The sequence below is a fragment of the Myotis daubentonii genome, chromosome 1 (genome assembly GCF_963259705.1).
Source record: "Myotis daubentonii chromosome 1, mMyoDau2.1, whole genome shotgun sequence".
In the NCBI taxonomy this organism is placed as follows: domain Eukaryota; kingdom Metazoa; phylum Chordata; class Mammalia; order Chiroptera; family Vespertilionidae; genus Myotis; species Myotis daubentonii.
The window spans coordinates 33806010-33822589 of NC_081840.1; the positions used below are offsets into that span (position 1 = coordinate 33806010).

A 16580-nucleotide genomic window follows, 5' to 3' on the forward strand; every position below is an offset into this window, starting at 1 on the left:
GGAGAGTGGCAAGAAATGGATTTGGAAGGTTGACAGTGCCTTTTCATGCCCAGACCAGGGTGTAGAGTTTCGTCTTTATGTCAAACGTTGCAAAAAGCCACTGAAAGATATTTAAAGTAGGAAGTCATATGACCTGCTCTGCATTTATAAAGGTCCCATTGGCTGCTATAGGGAGAAAGGGTGGGAGGTGGACCAGCATAGAAGCAGGAATACCCATGAGGAAGCTATTGCCATAGTGCCTGCATGAGATGACCGTGACTGGGAGAGGGCGGTAGTAATGGGGATGGGGAGAACTGGATGGATTGGGATATACTTTGAAGATTGACTCAATAGGACTTACCGATGCATTGGGTTGGTTGTGGGGAGGACTTTATCCCCAATACCTCTCATATTTTAATTTTCAGCACCATATGATTACCAATATATGCAAAAATATTTACAATGGGAAAAAATATCCCAAACTTTGATGCCGTTTCATTAGTATTGAACCCGTTTGTTGTTGGTTTTTTTTGGGGGGGGGGGTCTGCTGTTGGAAAATCATCATTTGGGTTATGATGGCACTGAAATATTCTCACAGTTTGAGCTCTATATCTAGTATATTTCCATGGACAAACATCTGAGGGTATAATGGTTTAGGTCAGTGGTCACCAACCCGTGTTCCATGGACCACTGGTGGTCTGTGAGGTCCAAAAGGTGGGTGACCGCTGGTTTAGGTGACAGTGATGTTTGCGTGGCTGAGACTGGAGCTGGAATGAAGGTTAAATAAGACACATAGTGAGGTAGGCAGGGATTGTGGACAAGCCAGTTGGTTGTTTAAAAAGAGTTAGACACAAGTTTAGCTGGGGCCAGTGGCTCACAGAAGCTTCCAAATGGCCAAAATACAGTCCCAAATGTGAATCAAAATCATACTAACAGATGAAGAAAAGACAGCAGCCTGCCAGAGAGCAGACGCTAAAGTCAGAGGAAAGGTAGTTGGAAGGCAGACACTCAAATCAGGAAATGAAACGCAAGCAAGCATGCTACTGGGTGTAGTTACTTCAGCTCACAGTTGCCCGTGGTCTTTCTCTGCGATCACTCAGTGCTTCTTCAGTCAGCACCTCTCTGTACTGGTCCTCCTGGGTTTTAAGTGACCTAGGCCTGAGACGGTGGCCCTCTTCTGCCAGAACTTTTCTCTGTCCTTCTAGAAATCGGGGATCAGGATAAGGAGAGTGGATTAGGGGCTCAATGGAACTGGTTGGTTTTTCTAGACAATGTTTCTCAAGTGTGTTTGGTGGAGTATTTACAATAGCGGCCGTTTGTTGCTGGGGAAAGGCGCAGGAATCTGTTTCGTTAAATAGCTTCAAAGTGAACCCTCAGTACATCCGAGTTTGAGAATTATTATTCTAGGAACTGTGTTGAGGCTGATCGGTCAAACTCCTCAGAGTAATCTTTGACTGGCTTTTCCAGTAGTCCCCAACTTTTTCTAGGGCCTGTGCCAGAATCCTGAAAGTTGGATTTCTGTTTGGGCTTCGATGTTAGTTGAAGTGGGTTATGTGTGGGGTTTAGAATGAAATTTATACTATTTACTCTGGACTTTCTCCTCCTCATGAGAGAAGTGGAGGGGGGATTATGTGACTCACCAGCTCATTCTGGAGGATGCTCCTACCATCTCCCCACCTCACAGAGCTCCAGAACAAAGACCCTAAAAGGACATGGTGGGAACACAGATAACTAACTCCTCAGGCTCCCATGAGGCCTCCTGGTCAGAAGGGCGCTCCAGATGGCCTCTGCCCATAGCTCAGAACATTCCTGGGAGAGGGAGAAGGCCTGAGGGTGGGGTCGAGCTTTCAGTCACAAATGGAGAGTAGCAAACTTGATCTTCTCACACAAGATCAAAGTTTTCACCACCATTAATAAATTATTCAGTGCAAAGCTGTGTGTTCTGGTAAATATAGCATTCCAGCTTAACTCATCCCTTCTGGCAAGTACCCTGTTTTCTTACAACTCTTGGCTGAACTGAAATCTTGGGGGATTTATTCACACACACAAAGTGCTTATAAAAACAGAATATGTGTCTTAAAACTAATTATTTTACTTCCAAACTCATTATTGTTTGCTTCTTTCTAATATCTCTAGGAGATTTGTTTTATTCTGCACCTAAAATGGGAGAGGAATTAAGTAAAGCAGAATAGTGACTGTTCTTACTATCTCTGCTCACTGTTAATGTCTATTGCCATCCAGTGGTCGAGATGAAAATATCCAACCTTCTGCTTTTTTAACCTCATCTCAAACCACCACAATTTAAAATTTACAGATCTCCTGAGCTATGATGTAAGAAAATATGTCTTTAAATGATTTTACAGTGTCCACAGGGCTGGATCTCTTATGTGCTGGTCAATCATTTAAATCACCATTCGCATTTTCCTTGGAACAACCACAAGGCCAGAGGTTCAAAAAAAATTCCTAAATGGGTAAATTAGTTTTTACCAAAATTAATTTTAAGGTAAACCATTAATTTTAAGCCCATACTAAAACATAAGATATAATGCTATGCAGAATGTATGAACCGTAGTTTTATACTAACTTCATTTTTGGATCAGCACCCTCATTTTAAATTGAAGTCAAGGGTTGGAGGTGGTAGTTGTTCTATGTGATACTGGCGGGGGGTGGGGGATAGAAGAACCAGTATTAGAAATAAGATTTGACTCTCCTTCAATGTCCTTTTCCAATGCAATTGATTTCCAGGTAGTTGATTTGCTTATAAGCAAATCTAAATGCTTTTTCTATGTTGTTTAGAATTTGGAGCTCTAAGATTTAATATCCTAAATATATATTTGATATCCTAAATATATAAATAGTTTCATAATTATACACACTACGCACATCTAGTTCAAGTGTTAACATGGTCAGTCAGCTGGAAATTCAATCTAATTCCCTGAAAAGAATTTAATTTAAAAAAATTTTAGCTTAGCTGACTTATGATTGAGTCAGTTTTACATAGATTCATAGTTCTCTCAAATGTTGGAAGTAAATAAAATCACAGATAGCTTGATTCTAGCTAATTTTGATATAAGTAAAATGACCTCATTGTCAATTTGACCCTTTTATTATTTTTTCCTTCCCTTTGATGGGACCCATATTTTTAGGCCATTTTTTTTATTCTTCTGAAAACAGAATCTTGATAATTGGGGTGTATTTTATATATTCCATGAAAATGTGCTCTAATTCCAAAGCTCCAAATCTTGGCTTTGACTTGATGTCTGAAGCCTCTCATGGTTTACATTCTGGTTTCCATGGAGACCACATGTTTCCCGTTAGTGTGGCTAAAACCATGGAGGCCTTGATGGAGAACCCTCTAGGCCAAACCCCAGAGGCCGAGGGCAACGTCTTTTGTGAAGAGACACCTTTTGATTTTAGCCTTACTGTTCATCTGTCAAATCTGTACTGATTTGCCTCTAGGATGAGACATAAGATCATTCAATTTCTCTCCCACTGTACGTAATATTTGCCCTTGTAATTAATATGATGCCCATTTGGTAACAGGTAAAGATGGGTAACTCTCCACAAAATTGATACTTCCTCTTCCATAATATGGAGTTAATGTTGGGAAGTGGCTGCCCAGTCTGGGACTGCATTTCCCAGCCCTCCTTGTATCAAGGTGAAGCTATGAGCCTAATTCTTATCACTGGAATGTGAGTGGAAGTGATATGGGTCACATCTGGGGCAAGATGGTGACGATGAAATTGTGCCTTTTCCTCCTTCAAGGCTCTAGGCCTAGAGGATGACAAAGGAGAAGGAACCTAGGTCCCTGAATGACTACCTAGAAGAAATCTGCCTCAGTGTTCCTGAACTTTCCCTGCTTCCCTTTCCAAACACACATTCCTGTATTCTGTATCCTTGGCATCCTCATGCTCTCCATTTCTTAGAGTGAACTACACACATTTATTTGATATAACAATTCTTTTTCCTGTGTTAGTGAACTAGTGTTGAATCCTCATATGCAGCAGATCCCCAGGAGATCTGAAGGAAGGAGCCACCTTAGAGTAAGGTTGGTCCACAGACTTAGGGAGTAGTAGGCCAAGACGCCATTCTCAGCGCTGTGTGTTCTGAAACACAAACATATCAGAATCTGGTATAAACCAGAATGCCAGTTTATAAATTTACACTGGAGATGTACCAGGGGAACTCCATCCTAGTATACAGATCAGCTCATTGTTGCCTGGTGAGTGTAGAATTGGAGCAAAAAGAGTGCATTGTTTCATTGGAAATTTCCATCATATTTGGCAGCCTGTGAACTGTTCTGTTCTCTAAGGACTGGGATCCTCAACTAGAATCCTGTCCCCTCCAATGACCCCGTGTCTCAATTCCCCTTCTCTAGACTCTGCATTATTTTGACTGCATATCCCCTCTTCACTGGGACAAGGAATCATGGGGCAGCTGGGTTTAGATTCTAGCTCCCCCATGTGTCACTAGCTGTGTGATTTGGGGCAAACCTGTCAGTCTTCTTTTTCATTTGCTTAAAGGAGAGAACAGTAGCTGCATCACAGAATTCTTGCAAGGATTAATTGAAATAATTTGGTTAAGTAATTACTCTCTCATTTTATTACTATTTAAATATTTATGTTAACAATTATACAATGAGATGGGGCTTTGGAAGAATCTAGTTCAGTTACTCATTTAGTGCAAGAATTATTTCTGCAACATATTCTTTCATAAAATTTCAATTAATAAGTTTACAGGTTTTCTTCATATGTCACAGTTTGGCTGCTTTCCAATGATTTATAGGACGTTGACTTGATTTCACTAATAAGCTCTTTCCCAAGCATATTTTGAGACAGGTTGCCTCTGGGGAGGTTTCCTGAAGCCAGCTGACCCAATTTATCATCTTCTGTTGAATGGTGCCCCCCCCCCCGGCCCCCGCAAAAAAATATATGTTTAGGCCCCAACCTAAATATCTTTGACTGTAATGTCCACAGATCAATATTTTTTAGTACCTTCAGGTGATTTAAAACATCCATCTGGGGTTCCCAAGCATTGAGCTCACCCTGTCTGTGGTGAATGGGCTCCTGTTATCTTCAGCCCCATTTGTTGTCTCTGCTCACGCTCTGGCATTCTGTACTGTTTTTACTGTTAGGCCACGCTGCAGTAAATAAGCCCCAAATCTCAGTGGCTGAGCTCCCTGAACATTTATTTTTAGCTCACAGAAAATCTGATGCTATTTGATGGGGACTCTCCTTTATTCAATTACAAAAGGGTCCGAGTTCTCGCCCTCCATGCCACTGAGTATCAACATAAGACTTCCAAGTTGCCACGACAGAGGGGAAGAGCTAGAAGGCGGGGCACACTAGTACTTCAAAATCTCCTTCTGGAAATGACACATGTCACTTTTGCTTATGGTCCATTGGCCAGAATTAGTAACATGGTTCTCTCCTGATGCATGGGACACACTAGAAGCCTGATGAGCATCAGGTCCTTGTCACAAACCTCCTGCACAATTCTCTGTTGTTGTAGGTCTTCATAGCACATAATCAGTTCCCAGTGCGTTATCTGTGCATTTGTTTATTGCTTGTCTCTACCGCATAAATTTTTAAGCTCTTTAAGATCACACTCTTTTGCCACTATAATTCCAGTGCCTATAAGGGTGCCTGGTAAGGAGTAGGGACGTAATAAACATTTGATGAATAAATGATGGTGACTCCAGACCCATAGGTGAAACCACTGAAGTGTATTATGGTATTTTATTGTATGCCTTGTGTTTTATGGCTTGTGTGCTCTTTTCCAAGCGCTCGTTTAAATGTTATTGAGTCTGAGGAAAGATGAAAGAATAATAGGCCAATTAAGAAGAAAACATTGTGTGTAGATCCCCAACTGTTACTCACAAAGAGCATCTACCTCGGTGGTTCTCAACCTCGGCTGCACATTAGAATCACCTGGGAATCTTTTTAAAATCCTGATTTCTGGGCCTCATCCTCCGGAAATTGTTTCTTTGTTACTAATGTTGTGGCCCCACCCCATAACAAAGAAACAGAATTTCTAGAGGATGAGGCCCAGAAATCAGGATTTTAAAAAGATTCCCAGGTGATTCTAATGTGCAGCCAAAGTTGAGAACCACTGATCTACCTCTTGGCTGTATGCTCCTGGAGTGATCAGGAAGGCAAATGCAGTCAGCAGAGAAAGATGCTTTCTGAGGTTCAGCTGATATCACCAATAAAAGATTTGAGTTGACACAGCAGAAGGTGACATCACTGTAAGCCTGTGTTCAGCCTTTCTCTACTGAGCCTATGGAAGTTGAAACTTTATAACCCCTATAAAATGGGAACACTTTCTGCAGTGAATTCTTCTTGTTATTTTGAAGACAGTCGGGCCCAATTAAAAAACTAGGCTTGTTATTAAGGCTAGTATAGAGGCAGGAGGTATTATGTAATGATTAAGGCATGAGCTCTGAAATAAGACTGAGTTTCAACCCTAGTCCACCACTTGTTGGCCTCAAACTTCCCAAGCCTTATCTGAAAAATATGGCTAATAATTCCTACTCCCTAGAATTGTAATGAGATGTAAATGGCATACATTGAGTAACATCTTTAAGGAGCTTAAGTTAGTGGGAAACCTGGCACACTGTAAGTGGCAACAGTTATCACATTCTAGGACTGGATCGTGTTTTCGCTCGTAGATACAGCAGTACGTCCCGATTACGGGCAGTAATGGTGTTACCAAGGGTGCGAGAGGCAGCAGGTGGCTCTCCTCGGTGGATTTGCCTCCTGGCCTTCCTTCCAAGGCTGGCTGTATGGCAGGCCTGTAGAGCAAGGCCATGCAGCCCCGCCATGCAGCCCAGCCATGCCCTGGAGCTCCTGTGCACTCAGCATTCCTGTTCCTCAGGTGGGGAGGGTCTGAGCGAACTGCTTCAGCACCTCTTACAGCCCATCTCACGGGCATTATGCCTCCTCATCCACCATTAGGGCTACTTTCCTTTAAAGGGGACTGAATTCATGGCAAGCTTGGAATGCTGACTCTTCTTCCTCATTTCCCCAAGTATAACTCTACTCACAAAGAAGTTTATCCCTGTGATTTATTTTTAAGCAACCTTCTGAACAATCAGGTTCTTTAGGAATATTCAAAATATGCAATCAGCCTTTTCGAGTGGATAGACAAATCCTTGAGGGTTTGTTTCTTATATAATACTAGAGGCCAGGTGCATGGATTGGTGCATGGGTGGGGTCCTGCCAGCCTGCCCTGAAAGGGGCCAATTGGGCCCAGCCGGTCAGGGGGAGGTGACGTGGAAGGTTGGCTGGCCAGCCCTGCCCCTGATCAGGGTGGGAGGAGCCAATCAGGGGCGGGGATGGCAGGGGGAGGGGCCACAGGCAGTTGGTGGGCTGGCCCTGCCCCCAGGTCGAACTCCCAGTCGAACTCTCAGTCGAGGGGACAATTTGCATATTAGCCTTTTATTAGATAGGATGCTTCAGATGCTGTCATTTCTCTCAACAAGCTCTCCATTTTTGTTATACACTTTCAGTTATCCTAAGTGGGAACTAAACTTTGGTGTGGTTCCAATTTAGAGCAGTCCCTTGTCTGCCTGGTCCCCTATAGGCAGGTAGGCTGGCACAGGCTGGGAATAGGATTTATGCATGACTTCTATCTCTATCCTGGGATGTCTCTTGTAACATCTTGTTTTGCACATTATGCTTCATCTTCCTTGTCCACCATTTTCATGCTTTCAAAAATAATTATGGATTAGCTCACTTCAAAAATCCACATAAAGTATTTCACAAGCACTGACAAAGAATTTTCATTCATAAAAATGGCATGTATTTTAATTATCCCTTTAAAAGATAAGGTTAGGGTTGGCCCTTCAAATACTTAACTCTTGTCTGTGATTTGAAAATGAGTATGCGTGCTTCTATTTTTTCAAGATATTTAAAATAGATTACTGTCGAAAGTTGCATACACATATTAGAATAGTATAATGAACTTCAAAATATATAGCAATAAAATTTAATAATCATTTTTCACATTAATTTGATCTACTTTTGGGGGGAGCATTTTTTAAATTAAGTCACAGCCATCAAGTTATTTCACCCAAAATGCTTCAGTGTACATCTCTAAAAATAGCATTTTCTTACATAAGCACAGGACCATTATTACATCTAATAAAACAAATACTTTAACATCGTCTAATGTTCAGTTCACATTAAAATTCCACAATGAATCCTCCAAATTTTTTTCAATTGGTCACTTTTAATTAGCCAGTGAGCAAATAACACTCAGCTTCTGTTTTCCCACTATATTGACTCTAACGAGAACATTGAACTGTGGAAAGTTCCCTTGGTTTGTATATTACATAATGATCAGATCTATTTCCTTTTTTCCTCATTATTTTATTATGGAAATTTTTAAACATACAGAATAGTCTAAATAATGCTTCAGTGTACACCTGTTTACATGGTTCTGTTTTTAATTTTTTTCCTGACTGAGACTCGATAGTATCTATACCTCAGATTCAGTGACAAAGTGAGTATTCTATGGGGCTTCTTTTTATTTTTTATATATTTTTATTGATTTCATAGAGCAAGGGAGAGGGAGAGAGAGATAAAAACATCAATGATGAGAGAGAATCATTGATCAGCTGCCTCCTACACGCCCCACGCTGAAGATCGAGCCGCATCCAAGGCCTGTGCCCTGACCGGGAATCGAACTGTGACCTCTGGTTCATAGGTCGATGCTCAACCACTGAGCCACACTGGCCAGGCAATGGGGCTTCTTTTTAGACGGAAGCCTTAAATAATGTTTGCAAAGCAGATGGATAATATGCTGATTACTTTTGCATGGTGTGTAAATCTTGAGAGCATCTTCTCCAACTGGGTAGCTCATGCCAGCCTATAAATATTATTAAGCCTGACTTTCGGTTGACAGTATTTTTCTGGGGCATCCTCAGCGAGCCAGGAGCTGCGCTGTCACAGCGGCATCACCACTGTGGGGTAAGTGAGAAAATGACAAGCCGCCCCGTCGAACACTGAAGCAATTGGAGCAGGCACTGTGTTTACAGCTTATTCAGTGTTAGTTGTGTTTCAACATTATCTAAAAATATCATGCGAAGGGTCTTAGAAAGGAGAAAACAAATCTGGTTTTTAAAGCGTCTGTCTGAGGGTTGCTGCAGTTGCCATGGAGATCAGAGAAGCAGAGCAGATTTTCACGGCGTTACCACCCTGCGCTTGTTTTGAGCAGGTTCGTGAGACTGGGCTCTTCTTCCTCCCATTCTGGGTGGTTTTGTTCGACATAAACTCGCCTGAATAATATTAACCTATTGCTTGTGTGAAAGCACATTAGATACTAATGCTTGGAGTTGCTTTTAGCAGCAAGATTTAACAATACAGGATTCGTTTTTATCGCAGGTTTTTAAATAGACTGAATCCGCTAACCAGCGTTGACATAGAGCTCAGCTTGGAGCGTAAGGAAATGCTAGTTTAATATTTTAGTGCCATCTGCTGTGCGTTTCATAGCATTCTACCCCATCTGGCTTATTTGCAGCAATCCCCCTGCATCGCCCCCCTCCCCCCCACCGCCCTTTTTTTTTTTCTTTTAGTCTTAGTAGAAGCAACAAATCTCTTTCCAAATCTTTTATACTGATTGGCGGTTTCTACTGATCACTGGGCGAGGTTTTGGCAGAGGAGTCTGTTTCCTTGGCTCTAGGTGTTCATTTCCGGCAGACTTAGGTTTCAGTTCAGTGGAGTGTGCAGGGATGTGTGATATTTATCAAGCAGTTAACACATTCTTACACCTCTCCGCTTTATCTCAAATGACAGCTTGGCTCATGGTGAGTGAACATTTGTAAATTTAGCGACATCAATCAATCAATCAATCAATCAATAGTTATTGAGAACCTATTATGTGCCAGGCTCCTTCCTAGACACAGTGGAGGGAGTGGAGATTGCAGGGGGTTTAGTTAGTGGGAGACTAACAGTATACAAGTAAACACACATATTACAGTATCTTCTCATGTAAGTGCTGTGAATTAGAAAAATAATTCAGGCTAAAGGGAGAGCTATTTTAAATGGGATGGTCAGAGATAAATGGCACAACTAAAATATTGCAGTGGGCATCTCTAATAGGTGATGATTGCTAACAAGGACAACAGATGCGCCTTCCAACCCTGTGCCTGGAGGCTCTTGTTAAAGACAGACTCGTCTTATTGTTAGCTAATTAGTTATCTTTCAACATTAACCAGAAATATTATGCAGATGAAAAACAAATCTGTTCTACGGAAGCTGCCAGGCAGTTTGTATTATTGCTGTGGAACTGGGTGGGCCTTGCACTTGACTCAGGTTGGCAGTTCTTTGGATCGGCACACGATCAGAGCACCTGCATGTGTCTGGCTCTTTGTTGGGTTCCACGGGGACCACCAGGTAATTTAAAGTCAGAACCTGCTCCAGGAGGTGCTTTGCACTGAACACTTCACCAACCCTCCACCTCCAGGGATAGAATGAGTGTATACGGAGCATTTAAATAACAACACCAGCTCCTGTTATGATTAACTCTCACTACAAATGCTGTCAATCTTAAGTGCAATCGTATTGGATTTCAGAGGAGGGAGAAGTACTAAGATGTTCAGTGCATTTCTCTTTACTTACCCTCTTTAAAGATGAGCTTGAGCTGAAAATTGAGCCCCATGGAGACTACTAGTATTCCTATCATTAGAAACAAAGGAGATTCTGAATTAGCTAATTAAAACCATGAACAATCTACATGGATTCATGTGTGTGTGCACACTTTGGCTTACACATGTTCACACATTCACATATGCATCTGCTCATTCATTCATTCATTCATTCAAGAATTAAGTCTCAGGCACCTTAGCTATGGCTAAGGAAAATAAGATACTGAATAAGGCGTAGTCCTTGCCCACAAGGCATTTGTGGGGACGTACGTATAAACAAGTTAATACAATAAAGTGTTATAGGAGCAATGAAAGCAATACTTGTCCCAGCTCTGTCTATGTTATGGATTTATAATGAGCATCACCTTTCTATGCCTGATTTCCTATATCTTAAAAAAAAAATCTGCAGCAGGGAAAAGTATTAGAAGAATCTTTTTCTTAACCTAAAGAGAAAGATTGAATTATCCCAAAGTGATGATAATATTTGTTAGGCTTACCGAGAAATGAGCCACATAAACAGAGCCATTGCTTTAATGGCTTCGGTACCATTATCAGACACTGTAGTGATAGTATGCCAGTGGTAGGGAGGCAAGTGGTAAGAATGTATTGTATCCTCGTTGTCCTGTTTATGCAGCGGAGCTAGTGGATAACTTTAGAGACTCATTAGCTCTCTGCACAATCAAATGTAAAGGCTCGCCTCAGTAGAGGCTGATCGCAGGATAGCTGCAAATTGAGGGAGGTGGAAGCTGAACACGCCCAAGCATCCGCAGTGCTCCCCTGCCTGTGCTAGGAGCCTGGGGTAGCCTGCATGGATGCAAAAGTAAAATTAAGTTTGGGAATAGGGAGAGACTGTTGAATGCCTTATTTATCCTCTACGCTCTGGAGTGCTTTTAATAAGGTTTTGCTGGATTTAAAGGAGAGATTTCAGTCCGTCGTATTACCTTACCGTATGTAAAATTTCCATCCAGTTGAGTCTCACTTTTCAAAGCCAGGAAAGTATTTGTTGGGAGAACTAAAGGCCGCACACGCTGCTTTTCTCTGAATTTTCATGGTGGTGATCCAGCTCTGATTACCCACTTCTCCTCCCTTCCCCCAACCCAATATGCTCAGTTGGCACTAAAATGACATTTCTGTGGTGTATGGCACAGCCTTTGTGAGAGGTGGACTTTTCTCCTAATCACAGGGAAAATCAGGGGCAACAACAGCAGCAAGTCCAATTCCAGGACCAACACTGGCTCTTTCTCCCAGATGCTTTCACTGCCATGTCCTTATCTTCTCTCCTCTCCTCTCTCTCAGTACTGGCAGTTCGATTGCTTCTTCAATTTCCTTTACTTCTGTGCTGCACAGGAAAATGCTGACTTCAAAAAGAAAAACCAGGCCATCCCCTCATTCTATTGCAGGGGCACCCTGTCAATAGAAACAAGGACTAATGTGGAGATTCCAGGGACCCTGGGCCTTTGGAGCTCTGAGAGCTGACTCTTTTATTTTTAATCTTTATTGTTGAAAGTATTATAAAAGTCCTCCCCCCCCATTAACCTCTTCCAGCCCCCTCCAGTCCCCTCTATCCCCAGGCCCTCACCACCCCATTGTCTATGTCCGTGGGTTATGCATATATGCGTACAAGTTCACTGGTTGATCTCTCCCCACCCATCCTCCCCTGCCTTCCCTCTGAGGTCCAACAGTCTGTTCACTCTCTAGGTGCCAACATGTTTTCAAAGCTCTGTTTCTGGCCCTGCCTGGGTGACTCAGTTGGTTAGAGTGTTGTCCTGTACACCAAAAGGTTGTGGGTTTGATTCCCAGTCAAGGCGCATATCTAGTTTGTGGGTTCGATCCCCAGTATGGGAGGCAACTGATTCATGTTTCTCTCACATCGATGTTTCTCTTTCTTCTCTCACTCCTCCTTCCTCTCTCTCTCTCTAATATCAATAAAATAAAATAAAAACATATCCTTGGGTGAGGATTTTGTTAAAAGCTCTATTTCTGTTTCTTCTTCTCCTGATGGCAGATCATACTGTACCCACTGCTCTTTCATTCCATCCTCACAAGACATAAGGAGTAGTGTGTTGTGAGGGAACATTGTTAAATATTCGATAGGCTTTCTGAGCAATGTTGCATAATCTTCTCAGTAGATCCTTGAACCTGGCAGAGATATAATTATTTTGGGGGTGTTCCTTAAAGGGATTAGAATTCAGGGATTTTTATGCTGGGATGATGCTATGGTTTGAATATTTGTGTCTCCCATCCCCAAATGTAAATTTTGAAATCTAATCCCCAAAGATGATAGTATTAGGAAGTGGAATCATTGGGAGGTACTTAAGAAACCGTTGCTTAATCCAAAGTCACAAAGATTCACTCCTATGTTTTCTTCTAAGAGTTTTATAGTTTTAGCTCTTACATTTAGGTCTTTGATCCACTTTGAATTTTTTATTTAGTGTGAGATAGAAGCCCAGCTTCATTCTTTTGTACGTAGATATGCAATTGTCCTGGAATCATTCGTTAAAAAGACTTTTTGTTTCCCATTGAAGTATCTTGTCATCCTAGTCAAAAAACAATCGTCCACAAAGGTTAAGGGTTTTTTCCTAGACTCTCAATTCTATTCCTTTTATCTAGATGTTTAGCTTTATGCTAGAACCACACTGTTTTTGATAAATTGTTTTGTTTTAAGTGAAATCTAGAAGTGTAAGTCCTCTAAAATTGTTCTTCTTTTTCAGTATTGTTTTGGCTATTCTAGCTCCCTTGCATTTCCATATGAATTTTTGAATCAAGTTGTCAATTTCTGAAAAACAGAAATTAATAGGAATTGCTTGGGCCTTGATATGGATCCCTCTCATAGGGATTATGTTAAATCTGTAGTTTGAGGGGGGGGGGGGTATTGCCATCTTAATGATATCATATCTCCCAATTCACAAATGTGGGATATCTTTCCACTTATTTAGGTCTTATTTAATTTCTTTCAACAATTTCTTTTACATATCGTTGTGCAAGTCTTGCACTTATTTTATTAAACTTATTCTTAATTTTTACAATTCTTTTTGGTGCTATCATACCACTACCAATTTTTTTTTAAATACTATTTTGTTGGAATACAGCCATACTCATTTGCTCACATATTGTCTTTGGCTTTTGTACTACAATTGTAGAGCTAAACAGTTGCAACTGAGACGATATGGTCCACAAAGCCTAAAATATTTCTCTCTGGTCCTTTACATAAAAAGTTTGCTAATCTCTGTTCTAGGACATAATTTGTCTGCAGAAAACTCTGACTCTTTTCTTTTTCTCCCTGCTGGGTGGTAAGATGGAAGAGGAATCAAAGTCATTTTATTTGATGTTGTGAAATAAAATAATATTGGGTAGGATGAGTTTTGAAGTTAGTGAGACCTAGGTCTAAATCCCGGGCCAGCATTTTCTGTCTGTTTGATATCTCTGAAATTCTGTTTCTCCTTCTTGAAATTCTAGATCCCTTTTCTTACGAGGGAATAAAGTGACTTGCTAATGTCATATGGAAGAGCCAATGTCAAGAACTGGGTCCATAACTCAAAATTTTCAACCTTTTTGTTCATTTGTATTTCCACTGCTTGGAAGTTAAATCTCTGACCAGGAGATATAATCTAAAATTTGCTCCTCTCCTGCTTCCCATACTAAATTCTTAATATTAGTTTGCTAGGTGTGCCTTTATTACTTACTTATAGCATTTGCTTCTTTTTCACAAAAATTCAAGTGCAGAAAAATATGTTGGTTACTCAATACTAAGTAATATTGGAATGAGTTTTGTTTTCCCCTTAAGAAAAAGATGCCACTCCCATTTCTTAGTAATAGTGTTCTATTTTAGCTCATAAACATGTATGACATATTTTTATTGGCCATAATTATATAGAAACTGTAGCAGTTTCAGTCACCAAAAGCATGTCTTCCGCAATATCTATTCGCAGTATCTATTTTGTTGGTGGAGATGTTAACAGGCTTCCAGCTGGAGCAGTTTCCTCTTGTCCATATTGGAATCTACTCCAGAAGAACGTTGACTCCACCCAAATGGATCAAAATATCACTCGGCAGTTCCAGTTGTGCAGGTAAAATGCAGATTCTCCATCAAACTAAAAGTTTCCAAATGCTTCCAGAGCAGTCCTGTGGTTATCTGGGACACAGGAGCAAACCGTAGATCTTGTCCTTGCAGAGAGAGAGAGGCTTTTCTTAGTCGCAATAATTTTTTACCTTGATTCTTAATGCTTTGCAAAAAGTTAGCTGTTGTATTGTTAATAAAATGGCAGCCTATTACGGCTACTCATTCTTTCCAGTGGATATAATATTAGAAATGATCAAGTGTTGAGATAATATTATCTTTTTCTGGAAATCAGGGAACCTCCTTTTTTTTTTTTTTTAACCTGACTTATCAAAGAGTTCAGATTCAGAGAATTTCTGGGTTGCAAGGTATCATATGAAAGTTCTTATGAATATTCTCAGTGATAGGGAACTACTGCTTTTTGAGATGACTTTTCATCCTTGGTCAATTATGAAACTTATCTTATATGTAAATGCTACTTCTCCACTAATCCTATTGTATCTTGTGGTGCCATAAAATAAAAGATACCCGTCATGCTAACCTTGAATCTTCACTTTTTCAGACCCTAAATTTCCATTGCTGTCAATCAATGCAGACTGGTTTCAAGTCCATGTACCGTTTATCCCATTTTGTAGGTCCTTTGGTTCCTCCAAACCTCTTTTCCACAAGGTATGCCCACACAGACCATCTTTCTGAGAAGTGTGTGAGCTGGATAGTGCATTTCACAGAAAGACCATGAGTTCCCTCACTGTGGACACCCAATGTCTATCAATTCAGCCTATGACACATCATCTGTTTGTCATCTGCATCACACTGTTGACTTGTGTTGAGTTGATATCATCTAATACCCATAAGTTTCATTTCTCTAACCTGGTGGTAGCTACCTTTTCTCTATCTCACATTATTATGATTGATATAGTAGGTGTTAGTGCCTGACTTTGCATTTTATCTCCGTTATACTTGATCTTGTTAGGTTTATGCCATTTTTCTAGTCTGTCAAGATTTGGAAGGATTCTATCACTCAGTGTATTTTCTATCCAACTTTTGCATTATCTATAGGCATGATCACTTGCTTTCTACATATCATTGAGGAAAGTTTTGAGTGCACAAAGCCTGTGATGGGCTATTATAAGCTTCTCTCCATAGTTTTCCTTTACTTTTATGTAAGTATAGTTGGTATACAATATTATACTAGTTTCAAGTGTACAATATAAAGATTTGACATTTATATATCTTACAATGTGAGCACCACTCTAGGTCTAGTAATCAGATGTCACTGTGTAAACTTATCACAGTATTATTGACTATTTCCCTTTACCTTTTTCACCCATTCCTCCCATCACCCTCTCCTCTGGCAACCATCAGTTTGATCTCTCCTTTCTAGATTTAAATTCAATTCCATAAACATTTTTTTCAGCATGTACTTGGTAACAGCCTGTCTTCAGAGTTTGGGTTTCAAGGATAAACAAAATAGGATGGTAGTCCCAAGCAAATCATTATTCTATATCAGTGGTTCTCAACCTTCCTAATGCCGCGACCCTTTAATATAGTTCCTCATGTTGTGGTGACCCCCAACCATAAAATTATTTTCGTTGCTACTTCATAACTGTAATTTTGCTACTGTTATGAATCGTAATGTAAATATCTGATATGTAGAATGTATTTTCATTGTTACAAATTGAACATAATTAAAGTGTAGTGATTCATCACAAAAACAATATGTAATTATATATGTGTTTTCTGATGGTCTTAGGCGACCCCTGTGAAAGGGTCGTTCGACCCCCAAAAGGGTCACGACCCACAGATTGAGAACCACTGCTCTATATAGGAAAACATCCAAACAGATAACCATAGTATACAATAATGAGCACAATAACAAAGATGTGAACAAGGGAC

General features: G+C 40.5%; 1 protein-coding gene across 2 annotated transcripts in view; it reads left to right on the plus strand.

Moving 5' to 3' along the window:
* RTN1 (reticulon 1) overlaps positions 1 to 16580 on the plus strand; it is a 188911-nt gene that overhangs the window by 108071 nt on the left and 64260 nt on the right. The gene's annotated exons all lie outside the window — the stretch shown is intronic.